Raw genomic sequence first — 22,245 nt, 5'->3', positions numbered from 1 at the left:
TTGATTAACCATATGACCTTTTAACCTCTAATTAAAGAGTTTAACTATACAAGTACCTTATACCAAATAGACTTACGGCAGTTATCAAATTAATTAATCTAAGACCACCAGCCAAAGTAACCTTCTTTTCAACTTATTCTTGATCAGCTAGGTGTAGGAGTATATGAATGGATTTTAACTACAGCAATGGACATATTTAACTTGTGAAAAATGATTGATACATGCAGTATATTAGTGATTGTCTTTAATAAAATTGTGTTTTGTTTGCAGCCTCCCTTCCTTCATTCATTGTCAAACAACCTGAAAAGGTACTAATTAATACAAGTACTGAGGTCGCCAAGCCCAACATTGCTCTGTCTATGAAATTTTTATCTCTCTCATTTTCCGAGCATGCAGAGGTAAGGAGAATCTCGCCTTTGCTTTGCCCCATGCTGTGAGGAAAAGTCAGTAGACTATCTGACTACTGACATTGTATGGAGCGCGGTGTCTTGTGTACTGAGCACAGGCCTCGGTATGCCAAAGGTGGTTGACTCTATGAGACTGGCATGATAAGATGTCTCGTCTCTGTTTATTCCACAGCTGTCATCTTATATGTCTGTCCTGCTGTCCCCACAGTTGGGGCCCAGTTGGAATGAAGTCCCTTAAACATCTATTGCTATACCTCTACTTGTTATTCTAAGTATTATATCGCATTCGCGTGATACCTCTGTCATGTAATTATTCTTAACATTAATATATTCTTCGATGGCTCCAGATAGTTTTAAAACTTTTCCTCTCGCAAACTAAGTACATGTTGGTAATTTTAATGATCGGCTTCCAGCAACAAAGTTTGGAAGCCGGCCAGACACGGAGCTGAACACCTGCTAGTTCTCTGTCCAATTAAGCTGCAGCTGATTCTCTATCTCCCCTCCCTCTGCTGTAACATAAAACTGACAGCTGTATAGAGGAGAGCACAGTGATGTAGAGACGGGCAGGCTGCGGCTAGTCAGGGAACGCTCACTCCCAGGTGTGTTTTTATGAAGTTTTAAAACTCAAAGGAAAGGGCCAACTTATGTATAAACTAAACATTTACTGAGCCAAGTTCATTGTCTTGAGTCACAACTGAACGCACACAAAGCATGCCAAAAAGGCTTTCCCATGTACCAGTCATTTCTTCTCTATTCTTCTTGGTTTAAAATAAATCCTGCAAAAAATAAGAAGTGAAGTAGCACTAGTGTCTTGCTGGGAGGTTAGGTCTAAATCCAACGAGGGTGTTATTAACAGTTTTGTCGAGGTGGCCTCCGGGAGCTCTGGCTTTCTCGTGCACTCCACAAACATACTGGCAGGTTAATGGACTCCTAACCACCAGATCCTTCCCTATGCGAAGCTCTCAGGAAATGAGATTGCAGGCTCCAGTTGGGCAGGGACAGGTGTGAACTAATAAATATTCTTGCTGCATAATATAAATTTGTGTCAGTAATAATAACAGTAAAGTAAAAATCTGTGTAAAATTCAGCCTGTTTATCTAGACCAGGCGTTTGCAGCCTTTTTCGTATAAAGTGCCGATTAAAAAAAAAAAAATTGAGGGCCCAAATCGTAATTTGTAGTTTTTTATAAATCACTTTTCTTTTTTGTCTTGCGTTTGTCATGATCCATTCCAGGGTTTATTAGTGTCTGTCCTTTTTTCTGGACAGATCATGTCAAGGGTTAACTTTGCTCTGCCTCATTCTGGGTTCAGGTTTGCTATTTAGCTCCCATGAATCTTGCTGGCAGTGCCAGCTATAGTTCTGCCTTCGGTGTGTTAACCTGACCCTGCTGGTAGCTCTTGATTTGCCCTGCTGTGAACCCTGACTTGTCCTGTGTCTGTTAACTCCCTCTGACTGCCCTTTTCCCAGTATTTCTCTGTCTGTTTGTCTGCTTGATTCTCCGGTTCTGATCTCCTGGCTTAATTATTTACTTTGTTGCTGTTTGTCCCTATTGTACCGTATATTGACCGTTCTGGTTTACTGATCTCTGGCTACGTTCTGACTATCCATCTGTCTAATCCTATTATACTGTCGTGCTATCTCGTGCTTTTGACTCGGCTTGTCTGACCACTCTTGGCCACTTGGTGGCGTCTGTTCTGCTGTCCTGTGTGTGCAGTCTCACTTTCCTCTTAAGCTCCCCCTGGTGGAGGTTGCACTGTACTGCACTGCAGCAGCCTGACAGCATTATTCGTTGATAGCATTTGAGCGTAATTCATCAAAATAACAAACGTGGTTCATAAATTTTACCCAAAATAATAAAATGTTCTTTTTTGGGGGGTTAACTATTTTTGTACATTTTAAAAGCAAAAAAGTTGCATGTACTATTAAAATGTTGCACGCAACTGTAATATGTGTGCAAAAAGGTTCTGAATTACAAGAAAAAGAAATGAGGTGACTGGAGCACATTTGTGCTAAAAATTAGCAACTTGTTAAATAGTGGCAAATGGTGAATTGGCCCAGTGCCCCACAATGAGGAACATATAAAAAACAGTCTTATTATTCTGACTCTGTAACTAGGCTGCAAGAGTGGGGCTCCTGAGACATCATTTCTATGGATTTCTGTATAGACCAGTACCCACACCAAGAACTTCCTCAGATAGCTTGACTGGATTGCAGATGCACGCATGAGGATTAGAGGAAGAAGTTTATGGTCAGGCTGAATTCTTGTATTAAGCAAAACAGTAACAGCAACTGCAGCAGGTAAAAAGACAATTCTGAATTAGGGATGTATAGAGACAAACCTAGCAAGATGGCTGACAAACACTTAGGAAAAAGGGAGGGGTTACAAACATGAGAGTTGGGCTACAGGGAGAGAGAAAGGACAACTTCTAAAAGAGGCAAACTGATTCCATAGCAAAGTAATAACAACAATACAATGACCATACAATAGTGTTTGACTCCCAAGTCGTGGGGCCTGACACAAATACATATAAAATAGTTTTCTTATCCCTTCTTGATCTTGCAATTTTCCGTTTTTGCGCTTCTGTGTTTTTCCTCCCCTCCTTCCAAGAATCCTAACTTTTTTATTTTTCCATAAATATAGACATATCAGGGCTTTTTGGGGGGCGAGTTGTACTTTTGGAAGACACCATTGAGTTTACCATATAGTGTACTGGAAAAGGAGAAACAAAATCCAAGTGGGGTGAAATTGCAAAAATAAGTGCAATTACACAATTGATTTTTGGGATTTTTTGTTTATCATGCTCACTATATGGTAAAATTAATTGACCTGGCAATATGATTTCTCATGTCAGTACGAGTATGCAGATACCAAACATGTACAGGTTTGTTTCTATTTAAGTGGTGAAAAAAAATTATGAAATTTGCAAGAAATGCTGTTTCCCAAGACCCGTAGCATTAGGACATACATTTTTACTGATACTATTTTGAGGTAGATAATGATGTTTTGATCGCCTCTTATTGCATTGGATTGCAATGTTGCAGTGGTCAAAAATGAGTCATTCTGGCGCTTTGATCTTTTTCTCATTACGTCATTTACCAATCAGATTCATTATTTTTATATTTTGATAGATTGGACATTTCCGAAATCAGTGATACCAAACGTGTATTTTTTAAAATTGTATTATTTTCAATGGGGCAAAATGGGGGTGATTTGAACTTTTGTGTTTCGTTTACTTTTTTGTATTTTAAAACTCTTTTTTTCACAATTTTTACTGACTTCAATTGTCTCTTTAGGAAACTTGAAACTGCGATTGTCTGGTTGCCTATGCTATACATAATTGGGCTTCAGCACTACTACATATAACAAAAATCAAGATATCCTATGAACGCTGGCCATGAGTCAGCGTTCATAGGAGATTCACAATGACAGGAACAGGGGTCTTCTGCAGACTCCCGGTTGTCATGACAACCTATCGGTGCACCGCAATCACGTGGCAAGAGCGCCAATGGGTGGTATTTGTGACACACTTCCGGCTGACGCATATTAAATCCTGCTCTCAGTGATTGACCGCAGGATTTAGAAGGTTAACAACTGCCTGCAGCTGTTAAAGGCACTTGATGGTTGATTAAATCAGACATCAAGTACGGGGAAGTGGGGAAAAATGCGGGATCAAGTGTCGGAGCTTGCATTAAAGGCAGGGACATGACCTTTAACATAAATAGACATCAAAGGTCGTGAAAGGATTAAAAAAGGAGCAAAATTAAAAGGAGTTTGGCACGAATAAAAAACAAACTTAAAACTCCAAAAATTAGAAAGGAAGCAGGTGCAAAAGCAATAATGAACTCTGGCTGAAGTTCTACGGTATGTGCGACTGTGTTGTGGTTATGTTGCAAGTTGTTGTAATCTATTAAACTGTTTTCGACTTTTCTTTTTTATTTTTATAATTTAATATTTAATATAGGATTTGTCAAGACAGAGTATGGTCTCTGCAAACCTTACTAGCCAAGTCTCAGCCACACTTGCTCAGTACATAACCTTAGCTTCCATAACTTATTTCAGCACTGTGCATGTTGCCATCATAGTGCTACTACAGAGGGTGTTGGTGTACTGCCAAGACCTGCGAACGTGAGATTGGGCCTTGGCTACAATAGTTGTGGCCAACTATGGGTGAGTAGGATTTTGACCACAATGTCAGCTGGATAATGGTTTTTTATAACCAAAACAGTCCGAATGCCATTGCTTCTAATCGAGCTGCAATTTTATGAGCTTGCCACAGTGCACTAAACAAACATCCCGCCTGAGCTCTGATCTAGACAATATTTCCTGGCACATTTTCAGCTCCATCATACGCTTTGTAACTTCTTCATTGAGAGACCCACCTCTCTATAACACGGCTTCGCAATGTAGTTTTCTAGTGTTTATCAGAAAATGGTTTCATTCTTAATCAAGTGTTCAGTTGTGATGAGGTAAGATGTTCAGTTGTGATGAGGTAAGATGCGCAGAATTCACTAAGATGTGCCTGCTACGTAATGAATCAGAAATACTATTTCAATCAAGGACTAGAGTAACATTTCTGGCATAGGTTAGTGGGGTAACTTAGTATCCATTCAATAGTCAGCTGCCTCCATGTCCTGTCTCGCCCATTGTCTTGTCTCACCCAACTGTGTTGGAGCTAGCCAGGGACTGGCATGAAAACAGAAAAAAAGCAAACATTTTGTGAACTTTGCGTTGTGCAAAATTTGTTATAAATTTCAGTCTTTTGCACCAGAAAACTGGTGTAAAACATTTATGAATAGGGCCCATAGTGTAGTAAGCAAGCCAACATGGTGACAGCTAAAGATATGTGCTGATAGAAACATAGTATCTTTACAGGCCATTTAAAATAACTTTTTCTTGCTCCGTATATTTTTTTACAATCAGCTGAATATACAGTAGTGTAAAATAATAAAAATTGACATCAGTGAGGTGAACACGTAACCACTACAGCCACCGTCAAGAAGGCACGTCTACACCGGATCAGTGAGAGAATTGTAAGGTGCAACTCCTTTTGTTTTTATTTTAATTATGACTAGTGATGAGCGAATATACTCGTTGCTCGGGTTTTCCCAAGCATGCTCAGGTAACCTCGGAGTATTTGTCAGTGTTCGGAGATTAAGTTTTCATCGCGGCAGCAGAATGATTTATAGCTATTAGCCAGCCTGAGTACATGTGGGGATTACCTAGCAACCAGGCAACCCCCACATGTACTCAGCCTGGCTAATAGCTGTAAATCATTCTGCTGCTGCGATGAAAACTTAATCTCCCAACACTAACAAATACTTGGAGGTTACCCGAGCATGCTCTGGAAAACCCGAGCAACGAGTATATTCGCTCATCACTAATTATGACTCATCACAAATGGACTTTCTTTTAATTTTAGAGAATATTTGTAAAAATCTGTAATTGATTGATAGTTTGCCAATTTTCTATATCCTATATCCATAGGAGGGGATATCTGTATTGTTGGAGCCAGTAGTAATGTAATATTAATATTGTAATGTAATGTAATATTATCAAATTGTGAACATATATCAATAGTTTATTCTTGGTCTAGTTTAAATTACGATGTAATTTCGATATGACTGATATTCTGCATTTATATATTGTCATGAATGAGCAATGTTTTTTTTCCAGATAAGCGATATTTCATATTTTTCTGCATATCAGCAGTAGGTTTTTAATACATTTTATTACTTGCCGAAATCCAGTATGTTATTTGATGTTCAAGATATGATGTGAGCTCACCAGATATTTTTATGCTATCTTGTATTTTTATTAATGCAGTTATATAAGGACAAGAAAAACCATTCATTCATGTAACACCAGACACTGCAGATTTCTTACTGAAAAGAAACTACATTTCCGGAAACTATCAACAACTTGTAGATGCGAAATAATATCAAATCATACGCTTGTTCATTGTGTATCTGCTAATAAGCACATCACATCACACATCAGTTTTTTGGTCCGCATGTTATCAGTTATTTGTATGAATAGGTCATAGACCCATTACGATAATGTGCCTTTTCACCTTTTTTGTGGTCGGACTGCAACAACAACAACAACAAAAACAGAAACATAACTTCCTTTGAGCTGTGTTATGAATCAAACTTGCCAATACAAATAAATGACCAAGTGACAAAAAACTGATAGCACACAAATGTCCTCTGTGTGTGCTCTGTGTTTTACTATGGAAAAGGGTTGGAGAAACTAATTTTTTGCTTCATACAAGAAAAATCTGATTTGGGATTTGAAATAGCGCGAACACTATTCCAAATGGCTGAGGGACTTCAAAGGGCATATGGTATAATTTATACCAAAAACAGTGATTAACCAGATTAGTCATATTGGACTGCTATTATTTTGAACACTACTGTACTTTACTAAATGGTATACATAGTGCAATTTTGTGGTAAGCGTCCGGTCACTATGACAACTCCATCCAAAATCCAACACACACACAGCGCTTTATTATACATCACCTCATCGCCTAGCACTGTCAATTTATCATGTGAGCTTGGTTATAAATTAAGTGTTTTTCTTACTATGGTGCTTGACCTATTTATCACATACCAGTGTCGGTGATATTCACATTTTCCCTTGTGAAGGTTTGGAGCTATAGTAGTCGGCTTACTTCCTCCCTGGTGCTGTTCGAGGATGTTTGGTGTTACCTTTCTGAGTCTGCTCAAGCTAAGTGGCTTCCACCTTGTGTGTCTCCCTTCTTCTCTTTAGTGCAGAGGTCCCCAACTCCAGTCCTCAAGGCCCACCAACAGGTCATGTTTTCAGGATTTCCTTTGCATTGCACAGGTGATGCAATTATTACCTGGGCAAGACTAAGGAAATCCTGAAAACATGACATGTTGGTGGGCCTTGAGGACTGGAGTTGAGGACCTCTGCTTTAGTGTACAGTGGGGACTGAGCAGTGCTCATCCCCCCTTCCCTATTCAAGGCCTAGCTCTAGGGATGTGCAGGGCTTAGATTCCTGCTTGGCGATTGGTGTGGAACCAATTTAGGAATGGTAGGGGATGTATGCTTCCTTCCCCTCTTCCCCCCGTATTGCACAGCGCATTCCCACACTGTGAGTGACATTATCACCAGATTTGCATATTTAGAAAAAAAAACTGACACATGGTTTTATTTGTGGGTGTTTTTTCCCTTAGGCAAGTTTTTTTTTCCTTTTCTCCCTTGGTTATGGATCCGGTTGCAGGGCTGCAGAACAGCAACGCTATCTGTATCTGGAGGTGAATGACCTTTGAGATGAAGTTCGGCAGCAGCAACAGGGGCTGAAGATCACTGATTTTAGGGTCTCTGCAGGTAGGATTTGTCTCAAGTCTGTGGAGGGATTTTGGGGGGCTCTAGCTCGTATCTATGGTGACTCTGACTGAGTCTCCTTGGCTGAGTCGAGGTTGCGTCACCTTCAGCAGGGGAATCGGTTAGTGGAGACGTATAGCTCCGAAGTCCGCAGATGAGCAGCTGATACAAAATGGAATTACCAAGCTCTCAGAAGCCAATTTCTACAGGGCATTACTGAAAGGTTTAAGGAAGCTTTATAATAATAATCTTTATTTTTATAGAGTGCTAGCATATTCCACAGCGCTTTACATGTTTGCACACATTATCATCACTGTCCCTGATTGGGCTCACAATCTAAATTCTCTATCAGTATGTCTTTAGAATGTGGGAGGAAACCGGAGAACCCAGAGGAAACCCACGCAAACATGGGGAGAACATACAAACTCCTTGCAGATGTTGTCCTTGGTGGAATTTGAACCCAGGACTCCAGTGCTGCAAGACTGCAGTGCTATCCACTGAGCCACCGTGCTGCTTTATGAAACCCCTGAATCCTTGAAGGCTGCTATGTTGTCAGCTATACGTATGGATAGACGCCTTCGGGATAGATGGTTAAGACCACCTTCTTCAGAGCCTCTTTTTTTGGGTTATTGCCCCTTTGCCAGGGAAGCAGTCTAGCGGTGAACCAGTTCTGGAGGTGAAGGAACCCATGTAGTTAGGGGGTGCCTCTGCATTGTACATTTCCCTGGAGATTTGCAAAAAGAAGGGAGTGGTTTTTTACGTGGAAAAAAAAGGAAAATTTATTGGGGCCTGTTCTTTGATGCATAAGCAAAAGGAGACTCATTTAACCCTTGGCAGTCTGGAGTTGAATAAGCAAAGGGTGCAGTTATCGTCAACCTTCAGTTCCCAGTTTGTCCTGACAGCAGAAGTGATGCTGGAGAGCAAAATCAAGGAGATTTCAGTGTTTGTTGACGGTGAAACTGGAGTCAGCATGATTGATGATGAGTTTTCTAGAATTCATGGGCTGGCTTGCTGTACTTTAGTTAAGCCAATTCTCATCTTCCCATGAACCCAGTGCCACTTTCACAGAAACTCTGACTCAAATTGTACATAATATAAGACTGTGGGTGGGGTCATTGTGAGATAATTCCTTGCTCTGTCTGGCTTGAGAAAGGATTTTTTTTATCCGAAACGTTGCCACGCCACAGGGCATTAAAGTCCTTTTATTTACATCTTTTTTGTGCTGTTTCCCTTTTTTTACTGTCTAAAAGGCCATTGGAATGCTGGTCTGGGAAGCGTGCACGCTTTAAGGTATTTTTTCTGGTGCTGTTCCTCTTTTTTACATATATATATATATATATATATATATATATATATACATACATACAGTATGCAGTGATCCTCAACCTACTGAATCACCACACAACCAGCTCTACCCTCTTCTAGTGTATCCTCACCCATCCCCTGCAGACTGTGAGGGTCCTCTCTCCTTCTGTACCTGTTAGTGCCTTATTTTTGCTCATGTTTATTGTATTTGTCTATATTTGCCCCCTTTTCACATGTAAAGCGCCATGGAATAAATGGCGCTATAAAAAAATGTATAATGTATGTACATACAGTGGGTGAAGTAAGTATTGATTATGTCACCAATTTTCTTAGTAAATATATATTTAAAGGTGCTATTGACATTAAATTCTTACTAGCTGTTGGTAACAAACCAACCAATACACACAGGCAAATAAATCAACCACAGATGTCCATAAGTTAAGCTATCTATAATATAACGCTGGGAGCGTCACTCTGTCCGAAGCCTTTATAGACTGCGCAGGCGCAAGCGCCGGCGCAGTCTGGCCCCCACAGAGTAACGCTCCCAGGAGATCGCGGTATGCGTAAGCACTGAACGCATACCGCGATCTCCACCGGAGAGTCAGGGACCGCCAGGAGGGTAAGTATATTCACCTTTCCCCGTTCCAGCACTGCGTGCGGCTCCGTCTCCCACTCCTCTGCTGTGAGAGTTCAGAGGGCGCGATGACGCGCTTGATGCGCGCCGGCGCCGCCCTCTGACCAGTCACAGGCAGAGGAGCCGGAGTGTGTCTTCAAGAAAATGGCGCTGGAAAGCGCGGACTGCGCAGGCGCCGATTCCGGCAGCAGGAATCGGCACCTGCGCAGTCCGCGCATTCCGGCACCATTTTCTTGAAGACACACTTCGGCTCCACTGCAGGTGTGTCTTCAAGAAAATGGCGCCGGAAAGCACGGACTGCGCAGGCGCCGATTCCTGCTACCGGAATCGGCGCCTGCGCAGTCTGCGCTTTCCGGCGCCATTTTCTTGAAGACACTCCGGCTCCACTGCAGGTGTGTCTTCAAGAAAATGGCGCCGGAAAGCGCGGACTGCGCAGGCGCCGATTCTGGCAGCAGGAGGACGAAGAAAATGGGTGGAAAGGAATGGCGTAAGTAACAAATTGCTGTGGCATGAAGCTGTGGCACTTCATGCCACAGCAATTTGTTATTTACGCCACCTGATTCCTTTCCGCCGCCATTTTCTTGGTCCTGCTGCCGGAATCGGCGCCTGCGCAGTCCGCGCTTTCCTGCGCCATTTTCTTGAAGACACACTGCAGGTGTGTCTTCAAGAAAATGGCGCCGGAAAGCGCGGACTGCGCAGGCGCCGATTCCGCCAGCAGGAGGACCAAGAAAATGGCGGCGGAAAGGAATCAGGTGGCGCAAGTAACAAATTGCTGTGGCATGAGGCTGTGGCACTTCATGCCACAGCTATTTGTTACTTACGCCACCTGATACGGGGCATATACTATGGAGCATCTTATGGAGCAGCGTATGGGGCATATGGATGGGAGCAGCAAATTAAAGAACGGTGCCGCAGGATGGGAGCAGCACATGACAGAACGGGGGCGCAGGATGGGAGCAGCACATGATAGAATGGGGGTGCAGGATGGCAGCAGCACATGACAGAGCGGGGGCGCAGGATGGGAGCAGCACATGACAGGATGGGAGCAGCAAATGACAGAACGGGGGCGCAGGATGGGAGCAGCACATGACAGAATGGGGGCGCAGGATGGGAGCAGCACATGACAGAACGGGGGCGCAGGATGGGAGCAGCACATGACAGAACGGGGGCGCAGGATGGGAGCAGCACATGACAGAACGGGGCGCAGGATGGGAGCAGCACATGACAGAACAGGGGCGCAGGATGGGAGCAGCACATGACAGGATGGGAGCAGCACATGACAGAACGGGGGCGCAGGATGGGAGCAGCACATGACAGAACGGGGGAGCAGGATGGGAGCAGCACGACAGAACGGGGGCGCAGGATGGGAGCAGCACATGACAGAACGGGGGCGCAGGATGGGAGCAGCACATGATAGAATGGGGGTGCAGGATGGCAGCAGCACATGACAGAGCGGGGGCGCAGGATGGGAGCAGCACATGACAGGATGGGAGCAGCAAATGACAGAACGGGGGCGCAGGATGGGAGCAGCACATGACAGAATGGGGGCGCAGGATGGGAGCAGCACATGACAGAACGGGGGCGCAGGATGGGAGCAGCACATGACAGAACGGGGGCGCAGGATGGGAGCAGCACATGACAGAACGGGGCGCAGGATGGGAGCAGCACATGACAGAACAGGGGCGCAGGATGGGAGCAGCACATGACAGGATGGGAGCAGCACATGACAGAACGGGGGCGCAGGATGGGAGCAGCACATGACAGAACGGGGGAGCAGGATGGGAGCAGCACGACAGAACGGGGGCGCAGGATGGGAGCAGCACATGACAGAACGGGGGCGCAGGATAGGAGCAGCACATGACAGAATGGGGGCGCAGGATGGGAGCAGCACATGACAGAACGGGGACGCAGGATGGGAGCAGCACATGACAGGATGGGAGCAGCAAATGACAGAATGGAGGCGCAGGATGGGAGCAGCACATGACAGAACGGGGGCGCAGGATGGGAGCAGCACATGACAGAACGGGGGCGCAGGATGGGAGCAGCACATGACAGGATGGGGATGCAGGATGGAGCAGCACATGACAGAAAGGGGGTGCAGGATCGAGCAGCACATGACAGGATGGGGACGCAGGATGGAGCAGCACATGACAGGATGGGGATGCAGGATGGAGCAGCACATACCAGTATGGAGACCATATACCAATATAAATGCTCGCCACCCGGGCGTAGAACGGGTTCAATAGCTAGTCTGTAATAATGAGAAATGACACAGAGAAAAAGTATTGAACAGGCTTACTGAAATTTATTTAATACTTTATACAAAACCCGTTGTTGTTGGTGATAACAGGTTTAAGACACCTCCCATATGCAGAAACTAGTAGCATGCATTGCTCAGGTGTCATTTTGCCTAATTCTTCCACACAAACACTCTTCAAATCCTGAACGCTCCATGGGCTCCTTCTATGAACTCTGGACTTTAGTTCCTTCCATAAATTTTGTATTGAATTCAGGTCATTTGATTGGATGGGCCATTCTTGCAGCTTTATTTCCTTTCTCTGAAACCAATTGAGTGTTTCCTTGGCTGTGTGTTTGGGATCATTGTCTTGCTGAAATGTACACCATTGTTTGATCTTCATCATCCTAGTAGATGGCTACAGATTTTTATCAAGAATATCTAGCTATATTTGTCCATTCATCCATCCTTCAATTATATGAAGTGTGCCAGTGCTGAATGCTGAATAACAGCCCTACACTATGATGTTCCCACCTCCAAACTTTACTATTGGTATGGTGTTTTAGGATGATAGGCAGTGCCTTTTGTCCTCCAAATATCATGCGTATTGTGGCATGCAAAGGGTTCAATTTTGGTCTCATCTGACCAGACTATTTTCCCCCAGTATTTCACAGGCTTGTCTAAATTTTGTTGAGCAAACTTTAAACCTGGTTGAACATGCTTTTTGTTCAGCAATGGAGTCTTGCATGGTGAGCGTGCATACAGGCCATGGAGGTTAAATGCATTTCTTATAGTTTTCCCTGGAAACAATTGTACCTGCTGATTCCAGGTCTTTTTGTATCTCTCCACAGGTGGTCCTTGCCCCTTGCCTCTTGGACAACTCTTCTCTTCACTCCCTTGTTTGAAATGTCGTAGCCGGTTTAGGGTGAAATTATGTACTTTCCTGTTCTGGATTATGGCCCCAACAATGCTCATTATGACCTTTAGTGGTTTAGAAATTCTTCTGTGATCAATGCCATCAGTATGTTTTGCAACAATAAGGTTGTGAAGGTCTTGAGACAGCTCACTGGTTTTACCTACAATGAGCTGTTTCTTGTTTGGCACCCTAGCAATGAGAGACATATTTTGATATGCCATCAGTTGAAAAAGCTGATATTTGTTTTCACTATGTGACAGGATTGCTGCGCTGCGATCCTGAGTATACCGAGTGCTGTACACTTGTGTGAGTTTTTAACATTAAATACATTTTGCTGTGAACTTTCCCTGTGGTCACTGCCTGTCACACTGCACCCACCCCGCTGCACTACACAGGATTCACCTAAATGGGGCCATTATACTGTGGGTCAAGATATGGAGCCATTATACTTTGGGGCACTATATGGGGCAATTATGCTGTGGTCCACTATATGAGGCCATTATCCTGTGGTGCACTATATTTTGACCAATCACACCTGTCATCAACCCCAACTCCCATTACCCTGATTGGTGCATCTAATGTGATTTGCCCATTCTGTGGCCGCTGAGGGCTGCTACTGACCCATGTATCTAATGCCCCTTCTGCATGATGCACCCCAGACCAGTGTATCTAATCCCCATCCTGTGTGATGCGCCCCAGACCAGTGTATCTAATCCTCATCCTGCGTGATACCCCTCAGATCCATGTATCTAATACTCATCATGCATGATACTCCCCAGATCCACGTATCTAATCCCCATCATGCGTGATACACACAGATCCATGTATCTAATCCCCATCCTATGTGATACTCCCCAGACCCTTGTATCTAATCCCCATCCTGTGTGATACGCCCCAGACCAGTGTATCTAATCTCCATCCTGCGTGATATGCCCCAGACCCATGTATCTAATCCCCATCCTGCGTGATACACCCCAGACTCTTGTATCTAATCCCCATGCTGCGTGATACGCCCAGACCCGTGTATCTAATACCCATCCTGCATGATACGCCCCAGACTAGTGTATCTAATCTCCATCCTGCGTGATATGCCCCAGAGCCATGTGTCTATTCCCCATCCTGCATGATACGCCCCAGACCCGTCTGTCTAATCCCCATCCTGCATGATACGCCCAAGACCCTTGCATTCAATCCCCATCCTGCATGATACACCCTAGATCCATGTATTTAATTCCATCATAGGCATGGGTGATGTGCCCCAGACCCGTGAATCTAATCCAATCATGGCATGGGTGATACACTGCAGACAAAAAAAAGACATCCAAAAGGGGAGGAGAGAAAGTGACATCACACACGTGAGCAGACCCTGCCCACATTTGCTGAAGTCATAATGTGAGCAAGTTGTACACTAAGTTTTCAGTAGCTACCCGCCCTAGTGTTTAAAAGCGTGAATACCAAATATTTTAAAATTATTATTCATATTTACTCCATTAAAAACAAATAATAATATTAAAAAGAATTAAAACATTAATACTTGACATTTTTTCAATTGTTGAATTTTTTTTTGCGCCTTCCCTTTAATATCAGAAAACTCTCCTGTGTTATTGCTTTTGAATGTTTGCACCCAATGTGATATGTTCTGACAGCATTTTTATCTGCGTGTCCCTCATCTAAATGACCCTTTGGTCTACAGTAATGACTGGGTATTGTCCACCATTTTTGGACCTGATAGTTGTCTAAGCTTTCCTATGGCTAAGGTGTTTGTGATAGAGCTGGATGGGTGGTAAGTGAGATGGGGATTACTGGGAATGCTAGCCTTTAACTGAGGATATGTCATCAAGAGAGACCAAAGTTTATCAAGTATTCTTCAGATTTTGTCATGGTAAACATTGTAGGTTGTGATGAGATTTTTCCAGTGTTATTCTTCCTTGTTTTCCGAGATGGGCAATCATCCTGTCAAAGACGTTCTGCTCTATTTCTGGCTTCATCGATCACTCGGGTGGGAGAGCAGAAAGTTCTTTCTCAAGTTTCTGCTCTGTGATTCGTAGTCCTCATCCTCTGTGCAGTTGTGTCTAATGCGCTTGAACTGGCTGAAGGAATATTACATTTCCAAGCTTTACAATATGCTCTGTAAAAACAAGGCAACGGTGATGATTAAATAGAATAAAATCTATATACTTGATATGTCTAGTGGAAACCACAAGAGAAAATGATAGTCCTGTGTCATTAATGTTGAGATGTAATATAATCAGCATTTTCCCTTGACTAATCTCAAAGGAAAATGAAATCATATATGTAAAGGCTCGTGCAGATGGCCATATAAATTGGATGAGTGCTATCCATGGTTCTGACAATTGACCCTCATTCCCATGTAATTCTACAAGGTTGTGCACATGTCTGACCAAGTGGTCCAAAGAAAAAAATTGCAGCATGCACAATTTGCCTCCAAGAATCAGATGACATTCAAGTCAATGTGTCCATCACAAAAAATTGGACTGCACTCTGACGTGGTGCAATTTTCACAAACTGCATGTAGAAGGTAGAAAACCTATTTTTCCCATCACCGAGAAAATCAGATCCCACTCTGATTAAACGCTGATAAGAATCTGATTAGCATAATCAGACCAATTTTTCTCCGAAGGAGAGAAGACGGTCATCTGCCTCTGCCCTTTGAGACTCATCTTGTGACAATAAATTTGATGAGTCTTGCAATGGAAGTCAAGGACATGGCAGCACTATTCTGATTTCTACATGCTATGGAGGAGAGTTGTGCCTACTTTGCATACAAGGTGAGCCTTGCTTTTACATGTTATATCCACAGAAACATTAGCTGACCTATTAACCCTAAAAACATTGTAAAAACGGACGATCAGACCAGAAATAGAGCCCACTAAAAAAAGAGACCGGAATGAGGAAAAAAATTGTGTGCGAAATCGGCTCAAGTTGCAAGAAGTAATGTGAAGGAATATCCTGGTAAACCATAAGCCTAGATATAACCTGGCATGGCCCAATGCAATGATTATCTCAGTGGACCCCAGCCATGTCTTATTGAGGCACCTGTGGCATGTCTTCTTCTCTCTTCCACTCTTCTCGTGTGTTCCTCCATTGCCTTTGCAGTTTCATCGTCCGTATAAATTTCCAAATGACTATCTTCACTACGAATACAAGACACTTCTAAACTGTATTATCTTGTAGTTGCTTAACTTAAAATAAGATCAAATTTACTGCTTAAAACTATGTTCAATCCTCTGAATATTCTCTAATTCAGTTACTGCTCTTAGCATCATTGCAGTCGGTGTCATTATCATTACGGGGAGATTTTCCTCGGGGCTGGCAGTTTGCAGGCTCCATGTTCCCATTTTGTGTATTCCATTAGCAGGTTCACTGCTGCTGAAAACAGAATCACTTCCATTGTACAACCTGTTAGAATTCCCCATTCCGTTCCGTGCCATATGCAGTTTCCTGTGCTTTTCTAAACTCACCAAATTGCTTTCTAATAGGTTTGAGCCAACTGCCTCCCTTTGTGGGGTGCTCAACACTTTACTAGATTTTTAATTTCCAGTCTAATTGAGGACACATCACATACTCTAATACCGATTCAGTTATCAGTGTCCACATGTGGCGAGACAAAAGAATGTTACATTGTTTCCCCAAAATGTTTCATTTAATAGGACATTATGTCCATTTCTATGCTTCATGGAACCGGAGACAAAACTATTTAAATGTAAAACTTGTATAGATGATAGTGAAAACAACAACCTGCTGAATAAAACATGGAGAAGATGAACAAGAATATGGGAGAATGAGGGTCTGATGTATACTCGATGGTGCGAGAAAAAATCCTCGTATATTGGGAAATGCCAATAGGGTTAAAGATGGATTCTGTCACATTTTATTTGGCCATATTACCAAGTACCAAGCTTATAATAAAGCCTTCAGGTGTAACTATGGCTTGATTATTTTGGTGTAGAGCAACCAAAGAGAAAAGCACCATCTTTAAAGTGGATCCATCAACTGCTTTTGCAATGAAAACTTAATCCATTATTAAATAGATATCTCAGACCTGACAGGGCTGGTGTACTTATTTTTAAATTCAAAGTAAGAAAGCCTATATAATCCTTTCTGAAATTTTTTCCAGATTGATACTAGGGTGTGATTTTTTTACTTGTACAAGTCACCTAGGCATCAGATATACAGTATATACATAAATAGGTCAGTAGAAAAGTTTGTATATCAGAGTACATACGCAAATTGTGTCATTGTGTAATACATCCAGCTACAGATGAGTGAAGATATTTAGAAAACGTTCGGCAATCCCAAATTCGGCACGAGCATAGCGCATTCGGATTCGTGTTCACTTTCGCTAGCATTTTTTCTCAAAGTCAGCAAAAGTCAGTCACAGTTCGGTAAATCATTGTGTTTCCACTAATGCTTTTGTATGACTTTGGTTAGGATAGTGGTGCTGTATGATGAGCGGGGGAGAAAGAGAAATGTGTTTGATTCGGGAAGGGGGTGTGGAGAGTTTAGAGGAGCGTCTCAAGAAATTACAGGACAGCATGTGCTTTTTTTTTGCATAACTTTATGTGTGTTGATTCCGGCAACCAATAAGGGCACAGAAACCATCCACAATGCCATGACACAAGGTCTTCTGTGATTGGCTGCCAAAATCACATGTTCCTGGCCATATAAAAAGCGGACATCTTGTTTTGCTGATGCCATTTGCTCGGTGTAACAGTGCAGAGAGGTCGCTCCTGAGCTAGTGCTGATGCTGAAAGTGAACTTGTCCTGTTTGAAATCGATCTTTCAGCATCGAAGTAGATTGTGCAAATACTGTGTGGCAGTTTCCGGAATCCCCATTAGCTACTCCAAATCATTTGTGCTAAAACTGTGTTCGGTGGCAAATCAGAAGGCCAGATTTCCACTTAAAAATTGTTAGGCATAATAGTGTTGTTCAGGCACACTATCCAAGAAAATAAATAGTGATTGACAGCTGTGGGCCTAAGGTTGTGAAACAGCAGCGTACAAGAGGGGAAGGCTACTAACAACATGAAAGGGAAAAAGCCAGGTCATGGTGGAAGGGGGAATAGACTTGGTGTTTGACATGTACATGGGTTGGTGTTAATGTGAATGAAAGCTCAACTGAACAAACACTATCTCGACCCACCCAAAGACCACTGAAAACAGCCGCACGGCGGTACTCCTTGTGAGGCTCAGAAAGAGCATGTGCTCGAGTGGATGGCAAGTTCTGTGACACGTGGCCTCTCCTCCTCTTCCTCCATGTTAACATCACACACAGTACAATCCTCAGAGGTGGCACCCCAATCATCAAAAATTTCCAAATGCCCAACTGACTGTGTGGAACCTCAGATGGGCCATTCTGAAGAGTAGAGTTGAGCGACTTTTACTTTTTAGGATCGAGTCGGGTTTCGCGAAACCCAACTTTGTCAAAAGTCGGGTCGGGTGAAATCAGCCGATTATATTGAAAAGTCGGAGGCCGACCAAAACACGAAACCCAATGCAAGTCAATGGGGAATCAAAGTCGGCAGTGAGTGGAGGACAGGAAAACAGCTACAGAGCCCATTTTGATGCCAAAAACATCAATTCTTATTTCTAAAGCTTGTCATTCTTAATTTACTTTATAATAATAGTTAGGCATTGAAAACAGGGGGTAATTTGGCTAAAGTTGTGGGGGGTAGGGCTGGCTCAAGATTTTCGTGGGCCCAGGAAACGCGGAATACGTCACGGTGGTGAAGCAGGGAGAGGTAAGTCTTTCAACTTTGCAAGTGCTGTGATCCTGAGCAAGCGGGGGGGGCCCACTCGTTGGCACTTGGCACTGGCACAGGGCCCCTCATAGTACAGCGGTGTGTTTGATGGCGGGTGGCGCCTCCCACTGCCAGAGACATTTTTGCGTACTATGAGGGGCCCTGTGCCAGTGACGTCGCCAACAAGTATGCCCCCCCACCTGATGAAGGAACATGCACTTTCATCTGCACCTTCCTATTTGTCCCTGTGTAAGGTAGTATAGTATGCGGGAAGGGGAACCTGACTTTCAGCAGGGTCAGATTCAGGCTGTGTAGAGTGCAAGGGGAATGTAGTGGTCTGGGTCAATGCACCAGCAGACTCATCTAGCAGTGGCTGGGCAATGGGCAGGATGAGGAGAAAACACAGATATAGGCCCAAATAATAAAGTAGGCTAAATGCAGTTCAAAATGGGTAACAGGACAAAACAGGCGGCATAGCTTTGTTCAGTGGAGGACAACTGTAATGAGTGGCGCAGACACAGTTAGTAGGCCCAAAATAAAAAAGTAGGCTAAATGCAGTTCAAAATTGGTAACAGTATAATAGCAGCAGTGGAGGATATCCATTATATAAAACATAACTTTTAATACATCTAGTTAAAATGCCCAGCATGTGGCGAAAGAACACACATGGCTCTGAATCAGGTATGTATTACCAACCCACTCATTGGGGTAATCATCCTTAACAGCTGACGTATTAGGGGGGCTATATAGGGGAGGTACTTGGATCAGTATGCAGGGACTCCTTACAAGTTACGGATACAACGGACATCTGTTAACCTCATATGGGTATTCCCTGCCACTGCGGGACCCAGGCTCTACACGGACCCTCATGAATGAGATCTGATTATTTTTTACGGACTATCGCAGACCCATTGGTCGTGAATCATACAACTCCCCTGATGATTCTCCCCCATCGGATTTGAAACGCGTTGGGAGATTATAGACATTATTTTCTTTTCTTTTTTTCTATTGTTTTTTCTCTTTGGTTGGTGGGTATCCATAGCAGGATTTACTTGGGGCCTGTCCTTGTCAGGACAGGAGCTCGTGGAGGGTTCACAGGGAAAACAGTGGTTTACATATTATTTCCCTACCCTCTTACCTGGCTAGTACAATAGGTACCACCTTCCTCCTACAATCTGAGGGATTTCCCTTATTTGTCCGTCTAATTGGTAAGACTGCTCCAATTTTTTATCTTGAGCACTGTTTCACTTGAGCACGGTTTTCTTTTCTGTTTGTGTTTGTTAGGATCCATATTTTAACTAGATGTATTAAAAGTTATGTTTTATATAATGGATATCCTCCACTGCTGCTATTATATTCGATCCTGAGGATATACAGGTCCTTCTCAAAAAATTAGCATATAGTGTTAAATTTCATTATTTACCATAATGTAATGATTACAATTAAACTTTCATATATTATAGATTCATTATCCACCAACTGAAATTTGTCAGGTCTTTTATTGTTTTAATACTGATGATTTTGGCATACAACTCCTGATAACCCAAAAAACCTGTCTCAATAAATTAGCATATCAAGAAAAGGTTCTCTAAACGACCTATTACCCTAATCTTCTGAATCAACTAATTAACTCTAAACACATGCAAAAGATACCTGAGGCTTTTATAAACTCCCTGCCTGGTTCATTACTCAAAACCCCCATCATGGGTAAGACTAGCGACCTGACAGATGTCAAGAAGGCCATCATTGACAACCTCAAGCAAGAGGGTAAGACCCAGAAAGAAATTTCTCAACAAATAGGCTGTTCCCAGAGTGCTGTATCAAGGCACCTCAATGGTAAGTCTGTTGGAAGGAAACAATGTGGCAGAAAACGCTGTACAACGAGAAGAGGAGACCGGACCCTGAGGAAGATTGTGGAGAAGGACCGATTCCAGACCTTGGGGAACCTGAGGAAAGAGCCACCGTGCACAGGCGTGTGCAGGAAATGGGCTACAGGTGCCGCATTCCCCAGGTAAAGCCACTTTTGAACCATAAACAGCGGCAGAGGCGCCTGACCTGGGCTACAGAGAAGCAGCACTGGACTGTTGCTAAGTGGTCCCAAGTACTTTTTTCTGATGAAAGCAAATTTTGCATGTCATTCGGAAATCAAGGTGCCAGAGTCTGGAGGAAGACTGGGGAGAAGGAAATGCCAAAATGCCTGAAGTCCAGTGTCAAGTACCCACAGTCAGTGATGGTGTGGGGTGCCATGTCATCTGCTGGTGTTGGTCCACTGTGTTTCATCAAGGGCAGGGTCAATGCAGCTAGCTATCAGGAGATTTTGGAGCACTTCATGCTTCCATCGGCTGAAATGCTTTATGGAGATGAAGATTTCATTTTTCAGCACGACCTGGCACCTGCTCACAGTGCCAAAACCACTGGTAAATGGTTTACTGACCATGGTATTACTGTGCTCAATTGGCCTGCCAACTCTCCTGACCTGAACCCCATAGAGAATCTGTGGGATATTGTGAAGAGAAAGTTGAGAGACGCAAGACCCAACACTCTGGATGAGCTTAAGGCCGCTATTGAAGCATCCTGGGCCTCCATAACATCTCAGTAGTGTCACAGGCTGATTGCCTCCATGCCACGCCGCATTGAAGCAGTCATTTCTGCCAAAGGATTCCCGACCAAGTATTGAGTGCATAACTGAACATTATTATTTGATGGTTTTTTTGTTTGTTATTAAAAAACACTTTTATTTGATTGGATGGGTGAAATATGCTAATTTATTGAGACAGGTTTTTTGGGTTATCAGGAGTTGTATGCCAAAATCATCAGTATTAAAACAATAAAAGACCTGACAAATTTCAGTTGGTGGATAATGAATCTATAATATATGAAAGTTTAATTGTAATCATTACATTATGGTAAATAATGAAATTTAACACTATATGCTAATTTTTTGAGAAGGACCTGTAGACAGGGCCTATTCCATTATATGCCTTAGCTATACTTCAAAATTGGTAACAGGACTAAAGAGGCGGCATTGCTTTGTTCAGTGGAGGACAACTGTAATGAGTGGCGCAGACACAGTTTGCAGGCCCACAATAAAAAAGTAGGCTAAATGCAGTTCAAAATTGGTAACAGGACTAAACAGGTGACATTGCTTTGTTCAGTGGAGGACAACTGTAATGAGTGGCGCAGACACAGTTTGTAGGCCCACAATAAAAAAGTAAGCTAAATGCAGTTCAAAATTGGTAAAGGACTAAACAGGCGGCCTTGCTTTGTTCAGTGGAGGACAACTGTAATGAGTGGCGCAGATACAGTTTGTAGGCCCACAATAAAAAACTAGGCTAAATGCAGTTCAAAATTGTTAACAGGACTAAACAGGCGGCATAGCTTTGTTCAGTGGAGGACAACTGTAATGAGTGGCGCAGACACAGTTAGTAGGCCCAAATACAAAAGTAGGCTAAATGCAGTTCAAAATTGGTAATAGGACTAAACAGGCGGCATAGCTTTGCTCAGTGGAGGACAACTGTAATGTGTGGCGCAGACAGAGTTTGTAGGTACACAATAAAAAAGTAGGCTAAATGCAGTTCAAAATTGGTAACAGGACTAAACAGGCGGTCTAGCTTTGTTCAGTGGAGGACAACTG

The sequence above is a fragment of the Ranitomeya imitator genome, chromosome 4 (genome assembly GCF_032444005.1).
Source record: "Ranitomeya imitator isolate aRanImi1 chromosome 4, aRanImi1.pri, whole genome shotgun sequence".
In the NCBI taxonomy this organism is placed as follows: Eukaryota; Metazoa; Chordata; class Amphibia; order Anura; family Dendrobatidae; genus Ranitomeya; species Ranitomeya imitator.
Note: the sequence above shows the minus strand (reverse complement) of the source record.